We start from the raw sequence: 26,684 nt of genomic DNA on the forward strand, positions 1-26,684 counted from the left end.
CAGAAACAAGCCATTCATTCTCCCTGATTCCTGGTGTGTTGGCTGCTGATGGCTCCCACCTGAGTCCTTCTCTGAGCTGCACTGTCTGCCTGCAGGAAGGAGCTGCCTTGCCTGAGGGTACACAACTCACCCCAATAACTGGCCAACTAGAGGGAACAAATGCATGGTCCCCCTTTGTTCAATTGGAACTCTGCAGGGCCATCCTGGATTGGCATCCCAGCTCAACCTCCCCCTCTGCCCACATCTGCCGCCCTTCCTCTGCACAGGTGTTCCCAGAGACTCCAATAAAACAGGCTCACTGGGGGTTTTTTCTCCTAAGGCAGTGATCATATCTCACCCTTCCCTCCCCCTCCACCCCAATTTGTTCGACTGGTTCAAATGATTACAATTCAAACAAATCAAAACTGGGTGCCTAGCATATTGCAGGGAGGGCGTCACCACGCTCTTGCCCCTTCTCCCTTTCTCCTGGGTAAAGAACTTGGAGGGGCTTTTGGAGTCTAAACAAGAGTTCCACTGTCAAGGGTGGAAAATCCTTGAAGTTGCCGTTGCTGGCAACTACCCTTGTGCTGTTGGATTCTGGCTCTCCAGCTCAGTAAAGTTTGTGGTGAGGCAGATCCAGTCCCGGCTGCAGCAAGCCTGGTCCATGGATGACTCCACTCTCAACAAGAGTGCCTGTTGCTGGGTTCCCTTGGCTGGAGGTGTTTGTGCCAATTCCATTCAGTCAGACCCAGAGACTCCTCTGAAACCCAGTGACCCAGAAGCTCCGAGTCTGCCAAGTTGTACCCGACTCTACCCTAGGCCAGTCAAAATGGACTATTCTTTTTTTTTTTTGAAATTACATTAAATTTATAAAGGTATTTAATACTATTTATATTAATTTATAAAGAAGATGATATATTTGTGATGACACATCCAAGAACATGGAATGAGTGTTTCTTCAAGTCTACTTTTGTGTCCTTTAGGAGTCTTTAAACATTTTTCTCATATAGGTTTTGAATATATTTTGCTTGGTTTATGCCTAAATATTTCATTTTATTTTACAAGATTTCGCCATGTAAATTGTATTTTCTCCTCCATGTATTTTCTGTGTTGTCTCCTCCATTTATTTTCTAACTGGTATTTGTTTGGATACATTTGATTTTTTTTTTCTATTTGGCAATTTAAAAACTCATATGTGCCCTATAGCCTTTCATCTTTTTTCCATCTGTTCAGATTCCACCAGTCCTTCAAGACATATCCAGTAAAACAGCCTCCATGAAATATTTTTCCTACTTGAATAAAATTTTCTCCTATCTAACCTGCATTAGCTATGTTTGCATCTTTTTGTGGGCACCTGCCATAGTCTATCTTGTATTATAATTATTTATGTATTTGTCTTAATTTCTTATTTTTCAGCTTTTTAAAGGAAGCAACTTACCTCTTACTTATACTTAGTTTTCTCTGTCGTGTTAAGTTCTTTCCTTCCATGTGATACAAAATAATAATTAAGAAATTGAATTAATTGACAAAGAAAAGTGATGATTAAACCAGAAATATAGTTTCTTGGATGGGTACTGTATTCACTTGTTTTTTCAACAGAAGTTTATTGAGCATCTGCTGTGGACCAAGCACTGCTCTGTTAGATCACAGAGTCTGAAACCTTGCTTGGAAATACTGTTTTTTCTCTTGAAAAATCAAAATTCATTGACTTGGGTTTGGTCTTAGAGGAAAGAATATGAAACATTTCCTAAAAAAATTAAGACTCAAAGAACGATTATGTTGCTTCGAAAATATTAAATTAGAAACCTTGTGGGAAAACACATCAGTACAATAAGATCAAGTACAAGGGTCTTAGTTTTTCACTGATTTCCATTGTATGTATGGAAAGCTGTTTAGGTTAAAAAGAAATCTCTCAGAGGACTGAGTTGAGGAAGGGTTTAAGATAATCTGTATTTCTGTAGCATTCTCTCTACAAATACGTTATGCTTTACTCATGTCCAGTGAGTTATACCAGATATGTATCAGTTGGTTTTAAATTGTTTATTAACCATCTTTTACTGAATTCTACACTACCCCTTTGGCATTATAGGGATTTACTCTGCTTTTGGAAATTCCCTGTCTCCAAGCCTTTACTGTTCAATATTTTGTTCCCCATTGTCTCCTTCTGCTAACACGTTTGTATGATTGAGTTTTTTCCAAAATGTTTTACTTTATCAGAGATGTTGTCATTTCATACATAGAGCAATCAAACCTTTATTTTAATAGTTAAGATTACTCAAAATTAGTTAATGTTTTCATTTTTTATAAATAATTGATATTGAAGTTGAGACTGAGAATCTTTACAGAAAGGGGAAGTCTCTATTGCAATAAAATGCCGTTTAATATTTGTGAAGATCTTAAAAATGCATTTAAAGAATGTAATATTGTAATTTCTCTTTCTACTGTTTTAATAGCTAATTCATTCTCTTCAAATGATTTATTTGTGTATTTTTTTTACTAATGTCATTGTTAGAAATAGAAAACTTGTTTACTTCATTGGCAAGTAAAAGTATTAAGTCTTACAAGGCAATTAATATTTTCATCCAGAACTGAGGTGACAAATAGCTCCAGCTACACCCACTGGAAGCAGATATTACTTCAGTGAATCACCAAATTCAAGGTTAGCATTTAAAGGAGAGGATAAATATTTCCCAAAGTGTAGTCCATGGATCAGAATATCTTGACATGCGGACTAAGAAATGTGCGCTACAGGTGATTCTGCTGCACCAAGGGCATCACCGAGCTAAGACTGGTCAGGCCCAACCTGATGATCATTAGCATGGCTCTCTCAGTTGTTGCACTTTAAGATCTGTTCAAAGGACCTGACGGCCTCTCATTCACAGAAGCAGAAACGCTTAGAACAGAGGGACCTTAGAGATCATCTGGTCTAAGAACATTATTTCAAAGGCAGCATCATCAGGGTTCACAGAGCTCAGCAACCCACCTAGTCCAAGTTCATATGTCAGAGTGGAAGACAGAGAAGCGGATTTAAAGGGGGAGTAATTTGGCGTTCCCAGCCATGATGAGAGTAGTAATGGAAACTGCAGGTAATCATTAATCATATCCATTTCACCTGCCTTCACTAATCAAGGTTGTCTGCAGAAGACCTGCATGTCCTCCAAGTGGCACGGAGCCTCAACAAGACGTTTTCCAGGAACGTGGAGTCAGCTGTGCCTGGTTCTAACTGAGCTGGTTAAGACTGGTAAGGACCACCCACCCTCCAACGGGCGTGCACTAGCATCCTTGTGGATTTTTGACTTCGGAGGGCTGAAAACTCTACCTCCAGATCTTGTTAAGAGCCTCTATTTTGCACGTGCAGAGGCCTGCAGCTTAGTTAAGGCTTTGCAGAACTATGATTACCACAGCTTTTCCCAATCATCTTTACCCACCCTCCCCGCGCCTCCCGCGCCGCCCACGCCGCCCGCGCCTGCCGGCCCCAGACCGCCCTGCTGCTCTGTTCTTCATCCCATAAATACCCCAAGCCCCTTGCTTTCTGGAGCACGGATTTGAGCTTTCTTTTTCCGTTTTCTAGCTTGGCTGCCGTGTGAGGAGACCGTCTGCTGCAAACATGGGCATCTCAGCGTTTTGGCTTGCTGTGCGCAGGGCAGATCGAACCTGTTGAGGTAACGTCCTTGGGCTTGGTTCTCCTGCTGAGTGGATCCAAGACCAAAATGATTTTCCATTATTTTGTCCTACGTGTTTCTCGCCCACGTTTTCTTAAGAAAATAGAGCAACTAAGTGAAAATTCTGTCGTATACCAGTGACTAATGACGTGTATTATCGGCTCAGGTTTTTCATTATTTCTCCTTCCCGGTAACCCAGTCACTTAGTTACTTTGTCTCGGGAGGACTGTGAGGGGGGATATATTATGTATAGAAGCAATAGTGTGGGATTTGGAGTCTGGGGACCTGAGCGTAAGTCCTGGTTAGTAATCAGCAAGCGCCCTGAGCTGCTATTGCTGTTTTGTGTTACTGTTAATAGCAACGAAATGCGTGACCTTGGGGAAGTCATGTTCTGGATTTTAATTCCTCATCCATTGAAAGAAGAAAAGACCTGCTCCTGAGTTGAATGTAAGTGTCTTTCAAAAAAAGAATTTAATGAAATGCTTTGAAAAGTTAAAATTACTGTATAAATTATGCTGTTAATGTTTAATCATTCCTGAAAGTAACAGTATTGACTATTTTTAAGAATAAATCATTGACTTCATGTGTTTTTGCAAAAAGGACTTAGGGTGGCTTCAAAGAGCATAATAAACCAGAAATAGAAAAATATCAGGACCAAAGGAAAAAGGAGACTGTGGAGGTTAGCAGAGTGTAGCTTTGCTCGTGGAAGAGGACGTACAGACATATATAGGTGTCACTTCTGTTAAACCCTTCATTGTTCCTTCAAACAGCTGCCACCTGAGGAGATGTCTGTCCTATAGCCCTTCTAAAAATTGCTTTTTAGATGTTTAAACGAGGGCACTTGATGGTACCTGGGGAGAACTCTGCTTCACACCCCGACCGGGGATCTCCTGGCGGTGGTCTGTTCTCCGTGCTTGTTGATGTCTCAGGTGGAGGCACAGTGTTCGATGACATTCTAATGAGCATACAACCAGAACCATATTTTCAAAAGTCTTGAAGAGATAAGGAAAATACATTAGGAATATCTGTTTGAAAAATCTTCGGGGGGGATGCACAGTGGGGGAGCAGATAAACACAACTTTGTGATGTGAACATTTACACAAATTAGAGGTTGGTAAAAGGGAACTAGGGTTGGGGGGTGGTTCACGCTGAGCTCAACTTCTTCAAACAGGATGTTCTGTGACTGGTGACAGCCAATTAAAAATGGATGAAACAATAATACCTTGTCTTTAGCACAAGATAATTAGACTGACTCTAGGCTGTATATCCACAGCTCATCGAAGCCCAGCTTTCACTCTCCTAGCAGAAGGAAATGAAAATAGCATGAGGTTTAGGCAGAAGCAAGGATAATAATTTGACATTGAAGTGAGGTATGGTTGGTGGTAAGAGCTACTTTGAAAATGAAGTGAGAGCTGTTTGACCAGTAAGTGAGGAGAAAAAGAAATGTTACTGAGTGTTTGTGTCTCTCAAACTCGTATGTTGAAATCCCAGCCCACAAGGAAATGGTATTTGGAAGTGGGGTCTTTGGGAGGTGATCATGTCATGAGAGTGGCCCCTTCATGAATGGGATTAGTGCTCTTATGAAAGAGACTCAGGGGAGACCTCTCACCCCTCCTTCCACAGTGAACTGGGACGTGGGGTCTCACTGTATGCTGAATCTGCCAGCAACTTGATCTTGGACTTCCCAGCCTCCAGAACTGTGAGAAATACGTTTCTGTTGTTGTAGCCACAAGGATGGTATTTGGGCTAAAGCAACCTTGAAGGGACTAAGATAGGAGAGCATGAGAAATAAGAGCCAGGATATAGGATGGATTAATGAAGAACAGGGTTCAGTGTCTTTAGTGGGGGTGGGGACACACATGGACAGGGGACTTTCAAGTTCCATATTTCTCACCTGTGAGTGGCACATCTCCTGTGAGCCGTAGAGTGATGTCTGTAATTCTCTTAGTAACTAATGAGACTAAATTATCTGAATATCACCTGAAGATACTTAACATTAACAGAGAAGGGTGAAAAATAGAGACTGGAAGAAGATGGGAAGAAAAGGAAAACGTGGAAGTACCAGAATAGGGAACATTGCACCTGAGAGGCCCTTGCGCTACAGGGCAGTGGTTCTCGGACTGAGCATGTAATTCATTTCGCCTGCAGGGGCCTTGGAATTTGCATTTCTAACAAGCTCCCCAGTGATAGTAATGGAGCTGACCTGGGGACAACAACCACTGCTATCAGGGTTTAAATTTACCCTGTTGATGGGAATGAGTGTTACTGTTGCCTTGGTGTAGTGCCAACTTTTTCCACTTTGACCACACTGACAATGAATTTTAGGCCAAAGGCTTTAAACTACAAACTGAGAATCTGGAAGACAAACAGGGTTGCTCTACGGCAGGGCTGTGTGGGGCAGTTAAGATTGTGGATAGCCTAGTACTGGTGACTTCTCATGTGATGCCTAACAGAACGGTATGTGTGGGAAACAAAATTGTGATATAAATTCCACAGTGACGTTCCACATTGTCCTGTAGGAAGCCTCAGTCGAAATTGTAAGCACTGTCTTCTCCCCATCCTGGTATGGCAGTATAATTAGTTAGGAATGCCTTCAGCTGCAAAAAATAGAAATCCTCACCAACAGTGGACTAATAAAAAGTTGTTTTTGTCTCAGAATCAGGAGTCCGGAAGTAGGCGTCTGCTGGGGTTGTTTCAGTGGCTCAGTGACGCCAGAGTTGTTTTCTTGATAATTCTCTGGACCCTTACCTTGTAACACCCTCTTTCAATGAAGGAGTGATAAAGAGGGTGGAACAAGCCATGGGTGATTGAGAAAATCTCTTACAGATTCCAGGAGACTTTCCCTTATATTTCTTTGGCCAGAACAGCTCAGGTGTAGCATTTGGCTCCTTGATCCTCTAGAGAGGTAGGCAAAATCAGATGAAGCTGATAGTGTCTTGGTCAACATACGGCGTCTGCCAGAGAAATGGACTCAGATCTCCTCTTCACACTGAAATTTACTCCTCAGCTCTGCAGGCCCCTAGTCAGCCTTGGGGCCCTGGTGGCTGCGGCACGCTGGGCTTCTCCAAGGAGCCGTTGTTGCCTAAGGCCGTTCTGCTCCTCTTAGGAATGCTGGATGCTTTTCTCCTCCCAGCTCATGGAGTCCTTATCTGTGTTTGAATATTCTTTTTTTTTCTACAGAGAAACTAACCTGGGCATGAGTAAACCTCACCAAATTCATTTGAATTTATTTTCAAATTAATTTTACCCCAGGAAGACACGTGGTGATCACAATTTTCTCCAGCAGCTGTTTGAAAGTGCTCATGGGTGACTCCACCAGAAGCTGAAAAACTAAGTCGTCATAACTTTTCCCTTGGAGTTGCCATGTGTTACCCAAATGGATACTGAGCAAAGAGCCCAGTGGTTCTCCAGTGCTTCTGACTGATACCTCTGTGTGCGTCAGACAAACCGATTTCACAAGGACCAGGGCTCCACAGACAACACAAGTCTGTATTAAAGAACAAGGCTATATTGGCAAGCGAACAGTTCATACTTGGTTATTAGGGGCTTATCCTTCCTTTGTATCAGAATTGGATTGTGCACTAACGTGTGTCTCCTCCACATGGAGTTCTCAGCATTTCACCATTTACAGAGGAATGAGTATATTTCCAACAGCCTGCATATATTGAGCAAAGATTCCTGGGTTTGGAGAGGATAATAGCTTTACGCATTATGTTTGTGTTACCACAAGAGCCAGAACAATAGAATTCTCCCAGCTGTAAATCCCTGGCCTTTTCCTTGGATAGGGACCCCTGGAAGTAATTTTGTTTAGAAAGTATTTATTTGGAACTTTTTTGTATTACACTGGCCTAAAACATGAGAGTTTAAAAAAAAAGCCATTCTTTCAAGGAATTGATCATCTAGATGGGGAGGTAGGACGTACATCCTGAAGCTAAGTTGACAATAAATGAATTGGGGGTGGGTGGGTGATGGAGACAGAGCAGGTCATGGTTCAGAGGCTTCAGGCTCTGGTTGTTCTTGCTGAAATTTACTAGACGTTTCCCACTTGTCCTTGGGACGATTTCCAGAGCTTAAATTTTCAGCAGCTGAATGGCTGTATCATTGGATAGAAGGTCTACAGTCCTCACAGCTCTGGAAGTCGATCCATTTTACATCTCTTTTTAATTCTAAGAGGATCTTTCTAGTCTTCTATATGAAGTAAATTAGAGCTAGATTAGTGAAATCATAGCGTGTAGGTTAATTACCTCAAGGTTGGTGAGAAAAAAAATCAGCCTCCCATTACAGTGTTAGAACTTAACTTTTGTTTCAACAAATAGTTTCTGATAACATTCATAGTCTTAAGGCTATAAACCAACAGCCTTGTAATTGTTACAAATATTTCAATTTTTTCCCCTATTAGTAAACAGATGTAGACAAAATCAGTTTTATGGTTATAAGAGACTGAATAAGCATAACTTTAACTTAAGTTTTGTGGCAATTAATGTGCAAACACAGCTAACATGCCCCTTTATTTTTCATTTTCAACAAAGGTAATTCATAATCCTCTTTACATTCTCAAATATTTTAACAGGTTTTTGCTTAAGTTTTCCATTAGTTGCTATTGAAACATACAAACTAGAAATAAATTTGTTGGACTGATTTATTTTTGAACTGACATTGGAGTAGGTAAATGACGAATGAAAGCAATATATTTGATAACAGTTTTTGGGGGCAATTTCATATTCGAAGATCAGTTTCATTAAATGTAATGACACTGAATCTTTTACACACCTCTGCTGCTTGAGATTTCCCAAAGAGAATTCAGTTGCAGCCAACACCCAAGCAGGGCTTGGATCAAATGGGACGTGGCGATGACTGGTCCTAATAATCTGGCAGTGGTAATGTTATTTAATATGTCATAACTGCGAGCTAATGTAATCTTGACTGATGACTCTGATTAGGGACTGAGATGAGTGCGCTCAACTTGGCCTGTTTTGGAGAGAGCTCACAGGGTTGGTGCGGGGGATGCTGGAAGACGCCCAGTTTATGTCCTGTATCCCGTGCACTGCTCCCACGAGATTCTTCCTGCTCACCCAGCAGGCTGAGCCTGACAGCCAGACTGCAGAGGTTTTAGGCAAATTTTTGGTCACTGCAGAAAGAGTGGCAGGTGCATGGTTACAAATAATCACACTCATTCTCTTTGAACAGTCTCTAATGAAGTAAAACTGGGGTTTCAAAACAATATAGTAATCCTTGGGTTAAGATCTGGCAGTTCTGTTTCATTCTTGACAGTTCCGCCTATGTGGTTTTCATAAATAATAAAACCGTAGGCTCTGCACATAAGGGATGTGAAAAATGTTATGCGATGGCCACTTCTTTCCAGTCTCCGTTCTTCTGCATCTGCATTTCTAACTGGTAGATTGAGTTTCAAAAGCTCACCTTCCCTGCACTTATTAGCATCGCTTGTTTAAGCGTCTGATAGCTGTTAATAGAAATGAGTGACATCTTGTTTGCCTTTGCTGAGAAAAGCACCATCACTCTCTGCCCCTTGGTGACCTCGATCCATATTTCAGTGGCTACTGCCTTTGTGGATGGTTTCCTGTAATTTTGTTACTGACATCACTGCTACTCCGGATGTTGAGAAGACCAGTATCATTTGCATATTTTCTTCAAAGTCATAAACTGATAGGCTGGCATATTCAATTTTCAATTAAATATGAGAGGGCTGGGGTAGCCAGGTCACTGGCTCTTTGAGTTGTGCAACACATACACCTTAACTTCCCACCTCAGAGTGTGTACTTTTCTCACCCGAGCACTTTCCCAAGGAGCAGGGATGGGGTGGACTAATTTTTATCACTCCTCTTTGTTCAGGAGCCTCAATCTCTGCATCTGTCATTGCAGAAGTCCTGTTTGCCACGGCCCCTAGGGGGCGGGAGTGCGCATGCAAATAGAATGACTGGACCTGTCTCCCTGGGAGACCAGGTTCTCTACCCAGACTTTTGTTAAGCTGTGATACAGGAGAGAATGCTCTGCATATCATTATCATGCTGTTTGCAAGTTGAGAGGTTACTGTTAACCAGGAAAAGGGGAAAATTTCATAGCGCAACAACGTGTACCTTGAGTTATCAGTACGATTTTGACTTTCTGAGATGCAGCAAAAAGAATTTTAGAGAAGCAATAATAGTCAAAAAAAATGAGGAATGGAGAAAGTGTGGAGTTGAGGAATATAAGTAGCCTGTTAAAGGTGGCTTGAGTTCAGAGTGCTAAGGAACTGGTATTTAACTAAGAGGAATAATTGGAAGATGCGAAGGAGAGAATCTTTCCAATCCCTTACAACTTCTGTTTCTTGGGCCACAGCTTCTGAACTGAGTTTTGATTCCTTCTTTGAACCTCAAATTCCTTTCAGACTTGATTGGTGCCTGTATTACTTGGGGCAATCATTGTGGAGGACTGAAGAATGTTCTGAGGCTTGGGTTCAGTCAGCCCTTGTCTAATGTCTTGACTATCACTGTCAGATGCTCTGATCTTCCTGGGTTGTGTTGGTTGACATGGTTAGCGGACCCAGTGTAAGCCCGGTAGTGGGTTGGAACACATGGACGTGCACACACTCATATTCTTTAGTTTTGCCTGCTTTGAACTTTAAATGGAGTCATAATCCATGTTCTTGTCCGTGATTTTCATCTTTTATTCGGTATTACATTTTTGACTTTCATGGTCTGGTTATTGCTATGTTTGTTTTCATTGTTTCTCTTATTTTCATTGCTTTATACTTTTCCTTTGTTTATACCGCGGTTTATCTTTTCTACTACTGCTACTTCAGGGATTTTGAAAAATGCTGAAATACATTTTCATGAACAAATCTTCTGACACACATGTACAAGAGTTTCTCTGAAGTCTGTTTCCAGGAGTGTAATTGTGGGATTAAAGGCGATGCACATGCCAAATGTTTTCTAAAGAGTTGCAAATAGATGAGAGTTGCTGTTGCTCTATGTCCTTTTTTTAGATTTTTCAATTTCTGCCAAACTGTTGGATGTGAAATTGTATCTTGCTACATAGCTTTATCTGGTATTCCACCGCCCCCCGCCCCCACCATTACCAATCAGCTGGAGCATCTTTTGTTTTGGGGGTTATTCTTGTTTTCTCATCTGATCAGCAAGAAAGGTGTTAAAATACGCCATTGGGATGGTGGAATTTTCTGTTTCTTGTTATGTTGTCAATTTTTGCTTTATATATTTTGAAATAATTTTACTAGATGCATGCAAATATAAGATTGCTATAAATCCTGGTGATTTAAACTTTTTGTCACTATCTCTTGTAATTTAAATTTTTTTCATTTTGCTCACCAACTATTTTGTTGTTAGTACTTATCTTTTGCTACCTTTTAACTTTGAATTTTTCTGTGCATGTTTTAGATTACATATATACATAATATAGACACACATGCATGCTATATTTTTCATATCCATTTTTATAATTTTTGTCTTTTAACTGCAGAATTTACTCTGTTGACATTTAATGTGATGATTGATATATTTGGATTAAATCTGCCACCTTATTTTGTACTGTTGTCGAACTTTCTGTATTTTTATGTTTCTGTATTTTAATATCCATACTTAACTCTTACATGTATTTATGTCTTTATGCTTTTTCCCCCTAAATATATTTCCTGGGCTATGTTCTCTTTTCCTTTAAATTATATCTTTTATCAGCTTTTCTTCTTCAGTAGCTTTAAATTTTATACAATTATTTATTTTATTGATTTCTGTACAGATTAATGACATGAATTCCTAATTTATAAAATTCTGTTATTAAAATCTTTACCTTCCTCTAGGACAACACAAGGTCCATAAAACACTAACTCAGTTTATCCCCTTCTCAATTATATGCTATTTTATTATATATTTCAATTGTATATTAGAAGAATCCTCAAAGGCTTTGTAATTGGTGCTTTATACAATATTCACCTAGATTTGCCTTCATAGTCACTGTCTTTGCTCTTCATCGCTTCTTGCATCTTATTCCTTTTATTTGGGGTAATTTTCCATCTCTGAAGTAGAAATCCTTTAGAATTTAGTGCAGATTTGCAGAAAGCAAATTCAATTTTTATTCATCTTGAAATGTATTTATTTTCCCTTCAATATTGAAGGGTTTCATCATTGGTTATAGAATTCTAGATTTGTAGTTTTTTGCTTGTTTTGTTTTCTAGCATGTTGAACGTACTTGGTTTCCAGCTTTCACTATTGCTCTGAAAAAGTCAAGGTGATCTATTTTAAGATCTCATGATCATTAGTGTCTTGTTTTCCAACATGAGATATATCATCTAATTGTGTAGATTTATACAGAATATACTTAAAGTATTTATAAATATATACACATATTTACTTTTTTTTTTCTTTAGAATGCTTGGTACTTGTTGGACTTTCTGGATCTAAAGTTTGGAGACTTTCAAAAATTCTAGAGAATTCTGGCCCATTGTCTGTTTTAACATCCTTCTGAATTCTCCCTGTTACTCAATTTTATTTTTCTGGAGCTTCTGTTAGATACATGTCACATTTTTTCAATCTTTTTTACATTTCCCTAATCTCTTTAAAAAGAATGTTCGTATCTTTGTCTTTTATGCCATGTTCTGAATAATTTGTTTGGATTCATCTTTCAGTTAATTATTTCTCTCTGGCAGTGCTTACTATGCTGTTTCATCTACCATTGAGTGTCAGATTTTAATTATATTTTCATTTCTAGAAATTCAATTTATTTTCATATGTATTCTGCCATTCCCTATAATTTCCTTGCTGATAGTTTCAACTTTCCCTATAGTTCTGTTTATATATTGTAATAGTTATCTAACATTCTGTGTAGAATGTTTAGTATTCTGATAATTTCAAAACCTCAGTCTCTGCTGGTGTGATCCTAACATTTACTTTTTAAATTGCTTTTGCCTATAGTGTTGCTTCCTTGTGTGTTTTGTGATGTCTTTTTTTTTTTTGACTCAAGCTGCTAATATTCTTTTGAATTTCATCCAAAAGAATATTTGAGATCTCCAGAGATAATTGGTGTTCACATCTGCTTAGTTCCATTAGTTAACTGCTAATGCAGAATCACTGTGAATGCTCAGTAACGTTTTTGTGGATCATGCAGGCACATGGTTTGGCTTGCTAACCTCTGAAACCTGGACTGTGGTTACAAGTTCTCGGGGGATCTCTTCATTGCCCGTTTTACCAGGGCCAGGGGTGAGACTACTGCATTTTTATGCCTGAGGTATTTCTTTTTCACCCTTACATTGGGGTAAAACCCATTGGAATTTCAGTCTCATGGAGGAGAATCTCTTAAAAGGTTCCTTATCTTGCACTTGCTTTCCCTGATTTCCTAAAACTTACGCAGACTTCAAAGCAGGAAAAATAAGGGCTTCAGGTCCAGCAGAAACCCTTCTGCAAAGCCAGCTTAGGCACTCGCTCACCTCTCTGCTTTCTCAGTTTCACTCTGTTGGTCTTCTGCCTATTCCTTTTTTGGTTGCTATTTATTTTTGCAAGAAAAAGAAGCACGGGGTGCCATCGGAAAAGTGGCCCCATCTATCTTTCATTTGTGGGAGGAGATGAGCGCCACGTCCTTCTGTTTTGCCATCTCGAGGCCCCTCCCTCCATCTGTTTTTTTAGATGGCTGGCACTGAGTCAAACCAAACCTGTAGTAATGTTGAACTTAATTTCTAATTCCTAAATAATTTTGCTTAATAGATTATTTTATTTTTATAAAACACTGAAATTCAAGCTTTTGACTCTTCTTCGTTCACTTAGAAAATCACTCAGCAAAGCAACACAGCACTTCTTTTGTCTTCGTGATGCACGGCTTTGGAAATTCCTTAAACAATCCCTGAGAATCATTAGATTTCTTCATAAAATTATCTGAGAAAATTATAATTATAGGAGGTGTCAGTGATGATTTAAATAGTGATTAAAAATATTCTGTGGAATTAAGCCTAATATGTTCTTCCAATACCTAATTTTGAAAGGTAATTATAGACCAACTGTGAGTTAAGGTTAGGGGTTGATTTTCTTGCCCTGGAGATACAGGATTTTTCTTCGAATGACATTTACATTAAAGTCATCTACACTAAATCTTATTGTGCCTTTCATCCAGGCAGTTGGAGAAGCAGAAAATAAATGGAAAATTTTAGATGTACTCTGAAAGACTCAAGCGATCCTGAAAAGAAATTGTTATTTAAGAGGAAGTGTCTCTTACCATCACCTATTGCTGCCCGATACTTTGAGAATCTATTTTTATCCCCACTTCTACCTACTTAACTCTTTATGAAATTTTTTTCTTTGCCTTTGAGCAAGGGCAAATTTTCAGTGTGCTTTATGAATCATTCAGATTATATGTTTGAGATGATATTTTCATTGACACTTAAAAAAAGCAGTTCATTCTGTTTCCGTCAGAGTAGGTGGCAATTATGAAAATAATCTTCAATTTCCCACCTTCATATTAGTGACACTAGTAACTCAGAATTATGCTGGTAAGAGGGTAGCTCTTGTTCTACTAATGCATTAATTTCTTAGAGATGAGTGACAGCGAGATACAGCCATGCTGGTATCGATGCCAAGGAAACAAAATTCTTGGCTCTTAGAACAGGTGGGGTGAAAGATTCTGCTTGTGGTGCAAGTCTGTGTACCCTCAGTACCGCAGGTGGGTTTGCATGCAGTTAGGAATATGCATTGGTTGAACAGATTCTCAGAACAGTGATGCATTTCAGGTTTAAAAATAAAGCCATTATTACAAAAATCTTCATATATTTACTTTAAAATGTTCAGCCACCTAACCATGAATAATATTAAAAAGGTACAGAATTTGGTAACTGTGTTTTAGCTCAGTGTTACACTTCCTGTCCACATGTCAGGAAATAGCCGTGACCCACTGATCCCAGTTAATTTTTTCATGTAAGATCAATAGAACCTTACCGTTCCCCTCAGTGCAGCTAAGCTCAGGATGGACTTCTTCCTGACTCTAAGCCCTCCTCCCTTTTCTCACATCATTCACTTTAGGAAACTTAGAATTGTAAATTCTTTCTCTGTCTTTTTGAAATGCAACTTCAGAAACAAAACAAAACTAAACCTTGCCAGTTTTACAACCCAGGACAGGTGGGTGTATTTACATCATCTAAACGTAGGCTTCTGTCGTCTCATAAATTGGTCTCAACCCATTTGACAACTTTATTTTCTAGGTATCTTCTAGATTTTTCTGAACATAGATTTCTTTTACAGGTTTAGCTTACATATTATATTTTCCCTCCATTTGAACTTCCTCTTCCCTGTAGCCACTTACCAAAATTCTGTCCATACTTAGGACCCAGATGCTTGCCATAATCAACTTTTTTTTATTGACGTATAGACAGTTACAATGTGTCAATCTCTGGTGTACAGCATAATATCCAGTCATGCACATATATACATATATTCATTTTCATATTCTTTTTCATTAAAGGTTATTACAAGATATTGAACATAGCTCCCTGTGCTATACAGAAGAAATCTGTTTTTTATCTAATTATATGTATAGTGGTTAACATTTGCAAATCTCAAACTCCCAAATTTATCCCTTCCCATCCCGTTTCCCCCAGTAACCATAAGATTGTTTACTATGTCAGTGAGTCTGTTTCTGTTTTGTAGATGAGTTCATTAGTGTCCTCTTTTTTCTTTCTTTCTTTTTTCTTTAAGATTCCACATATGAATGATATATGGATTTCTCTTTATCGGTTTCTGGCTTACTTCACTTTGAATGACAATCTTCAGGATCATCCGTGTTGCAGCAAATGGCATTTTTAAAATTTTTTTTATCACTGAGTAGTACTCCATAATCACCTTTTTAAACATCCACAGAGGAAGTGATTTTTTTTTTCAGTCCTTCGTGGTTTTTTTTCAGTATACACATTGTGCTTATCATAATTTAATTTGTATTGTGGTTTATTGTGGTATACATTATATTGCTATCTATAACCTTAGTCTTTGAAGGTGAGTTTGTGCCTAATATATTTTGATATTCTTTTGAATATCAAATATTACATAATACTGATTTTACACATAATAGAAAATATTTTACAAAATGTGTTGGGTGAGTGAAACAAAAGCATGTTAGTTGATGCAAAGTGGTTCTATCGGCCCCTCCCCCATTTCAGAAAAGTTGTATCTTATGTGGTGCCTTTAAACTGCGTTCCCCTAGCGTGATGTCTCCTCAGTTTTATGTGTGCTCTCAGGGAGATCAGAACTGCCAGTTCTTGTTCCTGCTAACCAGAGTTACAGACACGGTCAGTCAAATCTCATTCCCAGATCAGGAAACCATGATAAAGTTAGAATGTAGCAGAAGGTGCCTGGGCTGAAAATGAATGACTGGGACCTCACCCTATGTTACTTGATCTCAGATCAAACTCCTGTCTGATTCAAACAGGAAATCAGTGTGATACCTTGGGTGAGGCAGCAAATCTGAAATCTTTAGTTTCTCCAACACAGGGATTTTAAAGATGAGGGTGTTTATTTTCATTGGTTAAATTCTAGAGTTAAAGGCCTTTAAAGGTGGTGGAGGGAAAAAATGGATATACTAGAGATCTTGGCTAAAGCTCTGGTTGGTGGACATGTGTAGGTGAGGCACACACTCATGGTTGCCTACCCTGACTCCACTCTCCCCTCTTTAGTTACAGAAGCCTGCTTTTGTTCAGTGTGGCAATGTGCTAGTTAAGTACTCATGATGCCAATCTGCCTTGCTAGAAAATTTGGTTCTAGCCAGTGAAAAATAAATGGAAGTCTACTGGTTAAGGTTTCCAGGAAAAATTTTTTAAGTAAGAGGCAGACAGATGGCACATGGCTTAGCCCTCTCTCCTCCTTTCTGTCTGTAACTTGGTATAATGCTCTGATCCCTATAAGTGTAACACCATTTTGGAAGCATGAAGAAGAAATACATGTGCTAAGAATGGTAGAGTGAAAAGATCAAAGGATCCTGGGACCTAGTGGTTTCTTGGTACAGTTGTACTGGGATTAAACTGCCTTTTTGGAGGGGAGGAGGCGGGAAACAAACTCTGTTTGCTAGTGCTAGTGTACTTGGGCTCCTGTTATCTGTAGAAAATGCCAACTCAAATGCATGGAGCATCCAACCACTTTGGGCAGTTCTGGCCCCTAAACATCTTCTGCCATCTTCCGTGTTTTCTCAGCTCACTTGTCAGTGAGTTGAACGCAGAGGACCTAACAGATGACATCAAGGAAATGCCAATGGATATTAGAACCATAATACAGAAAAGGCAAGAATCCCTGAACTGCACAGAAGAGGTCATCTGCCAAACATCTGATCATGAGCCAGCACTGCACTGTTAATTGTGTTAAACCACTGAGATTTGGGTGTCATTTGGTAGTATAACTAGCATTAAAAACTCCATCCAAAACACCACCATCAGGAGAAGGTCTGATATACTTTCTATATCAATGAGAATGTTTTTGGCTACAGGCAACAGAAAACTCCAAATGTAATGCATTTAAACATGGATATTTAGCAAGAATAGGGCATTGCCAGCTTTGGCTAATTTAATGGCTAAATTGTATCATTAAGATCCTGGGTGATCTGAATGCAGTGTGACCTTGTAGGCGACACGTGCAGTGTCCTGCTGGTGCCTTACATTATCTGAAACTACTGGGTGCCGCAGGGCAAGGAAACAGCTCCCTGGGGCATGGAACCGAGCAGATAATGATGGGGAAACATTTGAGAACCAACAGGCAATTTAACCCCCACCCCCAACAATATGTCATAAACATTTTCCCCTGATATTTAACATTTCTCTACAGCCATTTTAATGATGGTATAATACACCGATACACAGATGCACACGGTCATTTAAGCAGTCTCCTTTTTGTTAGAGAGGAGCTCTTCCCTATTATAAAAATTGTTCAACTCTTGCTACAGAGTTTTTGTACCTCCTGAACTTTTTCCTTAGAACAAATCATGTTGGTACTTGAATAGGGCTTCCGTGAAGACAAGGATAGGAATAGCATCACTCAAATACTGCAAGTGGATACAACACGTACAATTCCTGCTGCGAATGACTATCAGTAGGCAACATTTTACACGTGGTCTGGATTCCAGAGTCAGCTGCTTATAACTCAGTGTTGGAAAATCAGGACATATTTTTGTACTGAAGTGATGTTATAATTGGTATTTAGGTTGCCAATAAATCTCATGAGCTAAATGAAGTCTCACGAGATATATTGGCAACCTAAATACCAATTACAACATCACTTCAGTGTACATGAAATATATATAAATACACAACTCGCTGAGCTGCTGAGTCCCAGGATGAATTGTCCAGTTCTTTCCCCTGTTTGTCATCTCAATCCATGTCTTCGTGAAAGGTCATCGCCAAGCTGAGGAAGAAAAACAACCCATATGGGTCATTTAGGCTTGAGTGGAAATTTAGGTTTATTATGAATCAGAAAGAATTTGTAATTAAATCTCTGTAGTTAGGAGATATTTATGCCCTGGGAAAGGATTTTCAGGGACCATGTATAGAAGGATTTTTTTTTAAAAGAGAAGGTAAGTTTTAATTCTGAATTCATACCTTATTAGCACTGCATATGTAATTTGTGCTGTCGTCCAAGGTCAGTGCTTGGTATTTAACCAGGAACAGTGAAACGGTGGCTTCCACTTTGAAAGCATTTGCTAGAAAAATTGACATGTGGAAGATGCTAATCAGATGTGATACGAAAGATTTTGTAAATATAGGTGCATTCTTACTTGTTGGTTTGTTAGTCTGTAATTTATCTCTTTTAGATGCTGTCTGTTCTTTGGAAATATTAATACTTTATAATTAGCCAACATGGATAATGTCAGGTAATCACTGCTGACTTTTAGCATCATGACTGGCTTAATGTACTTGTAGCTTTGTTTTTCAGAAAAGTTTATTGACTCATGAAAATAATTTTTAAAATTTGTATTTTAGGATAGATTTAGGTTTACAGGAGAATTGCAGAGATAGTACAGAGTTCCGATATACCCTACTCCTGGTTTCGCCTATTAACATTTCAGGGTATGGCACATGTGCCAGTAGTCATTAATTTTGACAAGTTATTAACTAAAACTCATACTTTATTCAGGTTTCTTTAGTGTTACCTAGTTATTTTTCTGTTCCAAGATCCCACCAGGGATATCACATTACAATTAGTCATCATTCCTCATTGGGCTTCTTTTGGCTATGACAACTTTCTCAGACTTTTTTTTTTTTTTCCTGTTTTTTGTTGATTTCAGGAGTACAATTTAATCTCTTTAATTCACATGCAAATCAGAGTACCTCTAATGATTATTCCATGAACACTATACGATAAGAATTGCTACCCACTATATACCATATATATGTATATAATGCTCATTTTACTTTTATATTTAATATTTAGGGTAAGAAAAATTATTTTTTATCTTTTTTTTTGGTGAAAACATTTAAACTCTAGTCTCTTAGCAAATTTCAAGTATACAGTTGAGTATTATCAACTATAGTCACCATGTTCTGTATCAGCTCCTCAGACCTTTTTCAGCTTAAAACAAAGTTTGTACCCTTTTACTGACCTCTAGATTTTCCTTGTTTCAGAGGACTCGGATAGTTTTGAGGCATCCTGGTTGGGTATCTTGTAGATGTCCTTTGCCTGGAGTTTGCCTGATGTTTTTTGCATGATTAGACTGGGGTTGTGGGTTTTGCAGAGGAGGACCACAGGGGTAAATGTGCTGTTATCATTTCAAGAGACCATGAATTGTCACAGGTGATACAAGCCTTGATCACTTGGCTGGCAGAGTGTTTGTCAGGTTTCTCCCTTGAATTTTTCCCCTTCTTTCCCTTCTGTCCCCTTTGGAAGGAAGTCACTGTGAGCACGCCACATTTTAGAAGTGGAGAGTTATGCTTCACAAATTATTTGGCTTTAAATGGTTTTCATTTTAAGTGTGTGCATTAAAAAAAAAAAAGAAAAGTAGTAGGTTTGGCTCTATAAATACAGGTTCAAAAGCAAGGAAAATAATAATTTCCTGCAACTAGATTTTTAAGTTAAATTGAAATTTTTTTTACCATAGCACCAAACCTTAGATACCTTTCAAAGATACATTTTAAAATCTAGAAGATACTGATTTGAGAACAGATTTCAACAATAAATTTATATACACTGTGAGGGCTGTTTAATTTTTTCCCTTGTTAATCTGGTGGATATTTAATAATCTGATGGATTACTTAGTAACATACACAAATTTCCAGTTAGGTTGTGGAGAAAATCTTCATGCAGGAAAGATTCTTTTCCTTTTGTCTGGCCGAGTTGCGTGCTGTATGTCTTCATTACCTGCGCTGGGAAGAGATTAACTTTTCACTGTTGATCTATACTGAGTTTCACATGGAACAGAACTCTCAGGTAGAAAAGTGATTTTACTCTTCAACTTGCAGAGCTTTCGATATCCATCATAATTCCTGTCATATCCTGTGGATATCACTTTGACCATGCAGCCAGAAATCCTGATGTAATCAGCTCTGTCTTCAGGGAGTTCTTTGAATCAAAACCATTAGGAGGCTCTAAATGAGCCCCGCAAGCAGCTCTTGCTGGGTTGTGCTCACAGGTGAGTTTCCATCAGTAATTAGATCTTTCATTCTTGGCATTTGAGCAAGCGGCGCTTTTCATACAGGACACTGCAAGGTTTGGAGCTTATTTGTGAAATGAAGGGAAACAGAAAATGCAGACCTTACTGCAGCAAGAAAGACGATTACATACTGAACTTCTTCAGTTGCTGGAGATGTCATTTAATTTTGTATTTGTAGATTTGATGTCATTTAATTTTGCATCTGTAGGTTTAAAGTTAATTTATTTTTTACTGAACTGTAGCTTCATCATTTTTAAAAATTTGCCTTGTGTACTTGCCCTGTTCCAAAGGGAGAAGTCTTATTTTTTTGTGGCATACAGTTTTTGGATATGCTGCCTCTTTATCTAATTAATCATCTGTCTATAAAACTTATTTACCACGGTGATACATAGAACTGAAAGAAATGGGTGAGATTATTACACATAGATTGGAATGAGAGTAAGGAGAAGGGGCATGGCTATAACTGTTCTTAAGAGTTTAGAGGTCCTGATCTTGGTGTTGAATAGATATTATATGTGTTGTATTTAGGCCCAATCCTAACACAAAGCTGGTTATTCTTTTTTTGTCTCAGGGAAGATGCATACTCTTGGTTCCTAGGAAGTATTGGGAAAATATTAATGGATCAGTGAAAACTTGCTTTGTCAACTAGAAATATAATTTTTACAAGTATATTTCTGATTTAATAGACTTGGAATAAGATGCAGGGGTCTTTTAAACAGATATTTCTGTTGCAAGAGTTCCAGGAATTGTTTTTTTAAACATCATTTTATAATGTATTTCATGATATTTATAAATCTGGGGCTACAACTTTACTTTTTTGAGTCACACCAAAATTAGCTTTTGAGGATGGTCTGTAATTCACAGCCGATGGAAACACTATCTTTCATAGATTTCTCAATTTTCACAAGAGAATCTCAGCCTCCACCTCTCCTCACAGCTCTGCTTGTTGTTCAATCACATGGTGTCAACAATTGTGAAAAGTCTGAGATTTTATCCTTTTTGCAAGCTAACAAATCAGCCTGCCAGCGTTTCACAGATGCTTGCAGAAGACAAGAGACTCAAGGGTCAGAGGCAAAGAACTTGATTACTCCAGGCACTGCAAGCATCATGAACTTCATTTTTATATTGGGTCCCTTGGCCCATTAAGTCCCACAGAGGCAATGAAGAGCCATGAAAGCCAATGCTGTGCACACAGGAGATTTTTGTCATAGAAACTCTGAATTTAGGAAACCCTTAATTGTGTAAGAGGGCTGCTGGCAAAGTTGCCAAACCTTTGCTCCAGGGGAAGTCATTATGTTGATTATCCTGGCCAGGAAACAAATATGCCCTCTGCCTTAGAGGGAAAAAAACCTGTCTTCCAGGGTTGTTTGCTCTGTAGACGTTCTTGCAGGGATTCTCCAGAACAAAGCTGCTGGTGCCCTTTTCTTGGAAGACAGGCTGAAACACAAGAGACCAGTGGAGTATGTCTGCCGACATGTGGCCCTACACATCATACAAAATTATCTAATCTGTCATCTCTTTATCTGGAAAAATAGAATAGCTAGACTCTAATGCTCACTTTTAATTTATTCATGTAATTATCTTATTCATTAATTCATTCATTCAAGTATTTGAATGTTAGTGTTTCAGGCATTGTGCCTGGTACTGTGCTAGATAAGACATACAACAGTGAGCTAGAAAGATGCAGTTCTGTACCTTATGAAGCTTACAGTCCATGGGTAGAGAGATGTTAACAACATAATTTCTCAAATACCCAACTAAGTGTGATAAATGCAAATAAGGTACTATGAAAATGAATAACTGGAGACTTCAAGGGTCTGATGGAGGAAAGTGAAAAGTACTTACTGGAATTGCCCAAAGACCTGTGTGCCTGGAGGGAGGAGTGAGGAGGAGAGTGGCTATGAGAAAGGCTGGAGACGGTTGGAGACCAGACAATGCAAGACCTCGTCTGCTGTGTTAAGGACTTGGGGTTTTATCCTGAGGGCACCAGGGAAACAGGGGAGAGATGTCATCAGAGTTGCATCTGGAAAGATCTCAGGGTCTCCATGGGGACCACAACTGGAAGGGCATAAGGTTAGATGTGGAGAATTGGTAGGTAAAAGGATAAGTTGGTGTAAAAATTCAGGGGGGAGGGAATTAGTTGATCCTGAGATATTTAGGAGGCAAAAGGAATAAAACCTGCTGACTTACTGGGTAGGGGGAGAGTGGGAGACATCCAAGAATGGTCTTGGATGTTGCTTGAACACTGAGTGGGAGCCTGTGTTGAGAGAGAACACAGTGAAGATGGGGCAGGTTAAGTATTGACCAGTCAACACTCAACATCCATCACAAGTATGTTGGAGAAGACTGTCATTTTTAGAGCCTTGCCTTAGGGTATATAGTTGACCTATCCATCTCTGTTCTCTAGAGTCTATTCCTCTGTTGAGCTATGTGTCTGAAACATCTTAGTCCTCACCAAGAATCCCTCTTATTGAGCTGTTCTTTGTTGTGGTGCCGTCATTCTGCACAGGGGGATGTTATCAGGAAGAACTGAGTGACACTGCAGCCTTTTCTGTGAAGCCCAGGCCCTGAGAATGAGTGGGAGAAATTGTCCTGTGATCTCAGTACAGAATTAATAACGTTCAAACCAACTGGCTCCTAATTTATAGACCCTAAACTGTGAAACAGATGGGGGCTCTTTCTTTATATCATTGGCTGTTAGAAAGCTGGGGACCAATTTTGTTGCCCACTTCTAACCAGTATACAGGGCTTTGTGGCATACTGACCTCACTCTTGCCTGATCATTCCTCTTTAGTCTTATTTAACATTTATTTACTCTTATTGAAATGAATGTATTTTTTTTGCTCAGCTGACTTAAATATTTTCTGAAACAAGTTGGAGTGTAAATAAATAAATACAACTTTAAGACCAAGCCACCACTGATTTTAGACAAATTAATCTACGAGGCTTTGGTAATTCATCTGTAAAATGAGAGATTTGAGCCAGATCAACTCTTTAGTTTGTTTTTAGCTCCCACAGTCTCTCTTTCTAAAGAAAATTAAGTGTTTACAAGTTTGAACAATAAATATTTCAAGTACTTGAAACTGACTGATAGGTCACCACATCTCCTTGCCCATGGAATTGTTGATTATCCTGAATATCCTGGTTCTTAAGACTGACCTGTATGCTGCTCTTGTCAGATAAATTCTTCCTCAACATTCACTACAACACTGTATACAGGATTGCATTATAGTGAACCCAGAAACCATTTCTTCTCCTCTCCTTTCTTGCTCTTAGGGAAGTTCAGCTCCTTTGCAGCAGTTTCAAAAGGTATTTCCTTCTTGTGTCTCCAGATCTGGATTGGTTCTAAGAGACACTCATTGATGAGAGGGTCTCAGATGTGTCACTGCCCAAGCTCCTCAGAAAAGAAGGTATTCTTCTGAGGGATGAGCCCAGGGTTCGTGGGAACGAAGCCAGAGGATCTCACCCTCAGCAAGAGTGGAGATTAATCTGAATTGGCTTGCCTGAAAGAAGGCAAGGTACGCCAATGCCAGGTCTCTTAGGCTTTAGGGTCCTTTTTTGTGAACAGAGTTTGCTGGTTGGCATCACCACCTTCCATTACTCAAAGGTCTTTCTCAGTCTGTTGTGAGTATGGATAGCCAGCCATCTGATGTGTGAGTAGTGCAATGACCCTGATTTATAAATCACTTCTGTTCATATTTTCTGTATATAGGGTTTCCCTACTGTGTGTGCAAATAGACATATTTTAGGTGCAAATTTTCTAAGCAAATATTTATTGCTTAATTCTAATGGGCCATGCCCGGTGCTATACCAGTTTATAGAAACAAATGAGACAGCCTTGCTTAGCATCTAATTGGCATCTACATGGAAAGGTGAACAGGTACAGTGCAGGAGGACAAAAAGCTCATCAAGCTGTATGTAAAGAGGGCTGAGCTGTTAGTACTGTGTTGGGCAGAGGATGGGGTGGGAGTATTGAAGGATTATCTGGGAATTAACTCATGGAGGACGAGATTAACTGGACTTCTTTTAGACTATAGCGTCTTACCTACTGCAGCAACAATCCACTGCAGTAGAAAGATGGGACAGATGATGAAATATTTTTCTGGGACAAAAGATTGCCTGGATTTGTCTTTGCTAAATCAGCTCGGGTTTTCAGTGAAGGGTGGGAGGAGGACAAACCAGGAGGAGGGAAGAAGTTCTTTGTGGAGCTGACCATACAGCACAGCCCACGCAATGGCTTGGAGAGGCTGACTTTGATTGCTCTGGACCAAAAGCTGTAAAAAGACACAGAGCATAGTTATATACTCTCTCAAAGGTCAAAATAGAAATGAGTAAATTTCCAAGTAGAGAATTAGTCAACATATTAGAGATCATTTCATCATGGTTAGCAAGGATCCAGGTCTAAGGACAGCCTTGTTCACTCATCTGAAGCCCCAGACACAAAGTTCCTCCTCCTGTGTTGTTGCTGACTTATTTACTTGTCCACCAAGGCCGAGATACAGTAGTGAACTTAAACCTTGATAATGACTGGAGAGTAACAATAGCTACCCTCTTAGAGCACTTTTTGAGTACCAGGCACCATACATGGTGCTCATGTATCATTTGCTATTCACTTTACGTATATTGTTTATGATGGGGGAAACCAAGGCTCTGAGATACTGAACGACTTTCCATTGAGGAGGAGTGTTGGGAAATGTGATCCCATCACTATTACAGCATTGAATATAGAAGAGAGCAGGAAAGCTGATATTGACTGATCATTCACTGTTTTGGGGATCAAAAGGATTACTGGGAGGTAGATGTAATTATTTCCACTTCAGATAGGAGGAAGTTGAGACTCAAATTAGATAATGACTTGTCATGTGCTGCACAGCTATTAAGTGGTAGGGTTGGAATTCAAACCCCGTTTTCTTTATTCCAAAGTCCATGTGCTTTGTTTGCCATGATGAATTTAGGTGAAATTGGAGGATATTGGACTTTGTCTTGATCATCTTCTCCTTTCATTCTTCTTTTCTTCCACCCTGGGGCTCTGTTCAACCTAGAGCCTAATTTGAACCTAATTCTTGTTCTCTGCTTTCAGGTTGTTAAATAGTCTTTGTCAAGTATAAGATGATAATTAATATGATGAAAAATAATAGTTAATATGATGACCAGGTATGTATGAAATCTAGGAGGAACTTTCTGATTTCTGTTGATAAGGAGAGGCTTGCTTCTTGGGTACTGGAGAAAGAAATTGGAAAAGACTAGGCAGTGGATTCTCCAAGTTTCTGGAGAGAGTCCTGGGTTCTACTGGGCAGGCCCTTAGGAGGAAAGTAGGTGACTTTCAGTCTAGCAAAAAAAGATAAAAATTTGCTCTCACTCTTGAAAGTTGGTTACCATGACCTAGAATTTTGCTCTTTTTGACCATCTAAGGGTTTCTCAGCATTTTGACATTTGGGGCTGGATGATTCTTGACCGGGGTGGCGGGGAGGCTGTCCTGTGCATCGTGTGATGCTGGGTTAGCATCCTTGGCCTCTACCCACTATATGCCAGCAGAACCTCCTCAGTTAATGCTAATGAAAAATGTCTCCTTGGGGACAAAATTGGCCCTGATGGAGGACCATTGAATTAAAGTGACTGAGTTTTCCTAATGACCACTTTTTACAAAGTCTGTTTCATTTAAACAGTTGTTAAGCAGATTGTTCTGTGTGAGACGAGAAGCACTAAGCTGGAGAAATCTATTTGGGCCCCTGTAATTAGTGTGGGTCTACTCTCCTGCTTGATAGAAACATTTAAGACGAACTTTCTCTTTGAAAGAGATAAGCCAAGAAGCTGAAAATAGGTAGAAATAGTCTTTTAATGAAAATCCAGACTCTAAGAAAGAATCTATAAATGATTCCTTTTAGGGTTGTTCTTCAATTTCCTTGGATGGTATGCATAAAATTGGTAGAGAATATTATGGGCTGAATTTTCACTTAGCAATTTTGTTAAAGTACCAATAAGAATTACACTTTATTCAGAGCCTGCTTTAGTATTCAGAATTTTATTCTGAGGCCCCTGAAGAGCTCCAGTTGTTACTCATCACAGTTGGGACCTGCCAGCCACATGGTAGCCTCCTTTAATTAACTGTCAGTTTCTGTATTCTTTCACCCTCCTTAGCTGAGGAGTGCGGGGATGGTTCAGAACTGTACTTGGTCATGCATCCTAGACATTAACTCTGGGCAAAACACAATGAGAGGATCAATTCCTTGTAACAGTTCAGTAACTAATCAAGTCCAGCAGTCCTCCTCAGAATTACAACAGCAGTTTTAAATATTGGGAATTCTCTATTACACCAGTGCCTCTTTTGGACAGCTCAGGCTTTAAAAAGTTGACTGTCTTGCCTCTGTTACAGAAGAACTATATGTTCATTGTGGGAAAGGTAGAAGATGTTTTATGAAAAAATAATTTCCA

At 39.1% G+C, this 26,684-nt stretch overlaps 1 long non-coding RNA gene across 7 annotated transcripts in view; it reads left to right on the forward strand.

Moving 5' to 3' along the window:
• LOC140696869 (uncharacterized) overlaps nucleotides 1-26,684 on the forward strand; it is a 173,251-nt gene that overhangs the window by 67,294 nt on the left and 79,273 nt on the right. For 3 of the 7 annotated variants that reach the window (XR_012073459.1, XR_012073458.1, XR_012073462.1), the window contains 4 exons: nucleotides 3,110-3,220; nucleotides 3,551-3,641; nucleotides 4,000-4,088; nucleotides 15,326-15,827. This is a non-coding gene — a long non-coding RNA (uncharacterized lncRNA). Of the gene's footprint in view, nucleotides 1-2,565; nucleotides 2,639-3,109; nucleotides 3,221-3,550; nucleotides 3,642-3,999; nucleotides 4,089-5,264; nucleotides 5,341-15,325; nucleotides 15,828-26,684 lie in introns of those variants that run through there. The other 4 variants (XR_012073463.1, XR_012073461.1, XR_012073460.1 and 1 more) reach the window with 3 other exon arrangements.

Source organism: Vicugna pacos, chromosome 6, assembly GCF_048564905.1.
Source record: "Vicugna pacos chromosome 6, VicPac4, whole genome shotgun sequence".
Classification (NCBI taxonomy): domain Eukaryota; kingdom Metazoa; phylum Chordata; class Mammalia; order Artiodactyla; family Camelidae; genus Vicugna; species Vicugna pacos.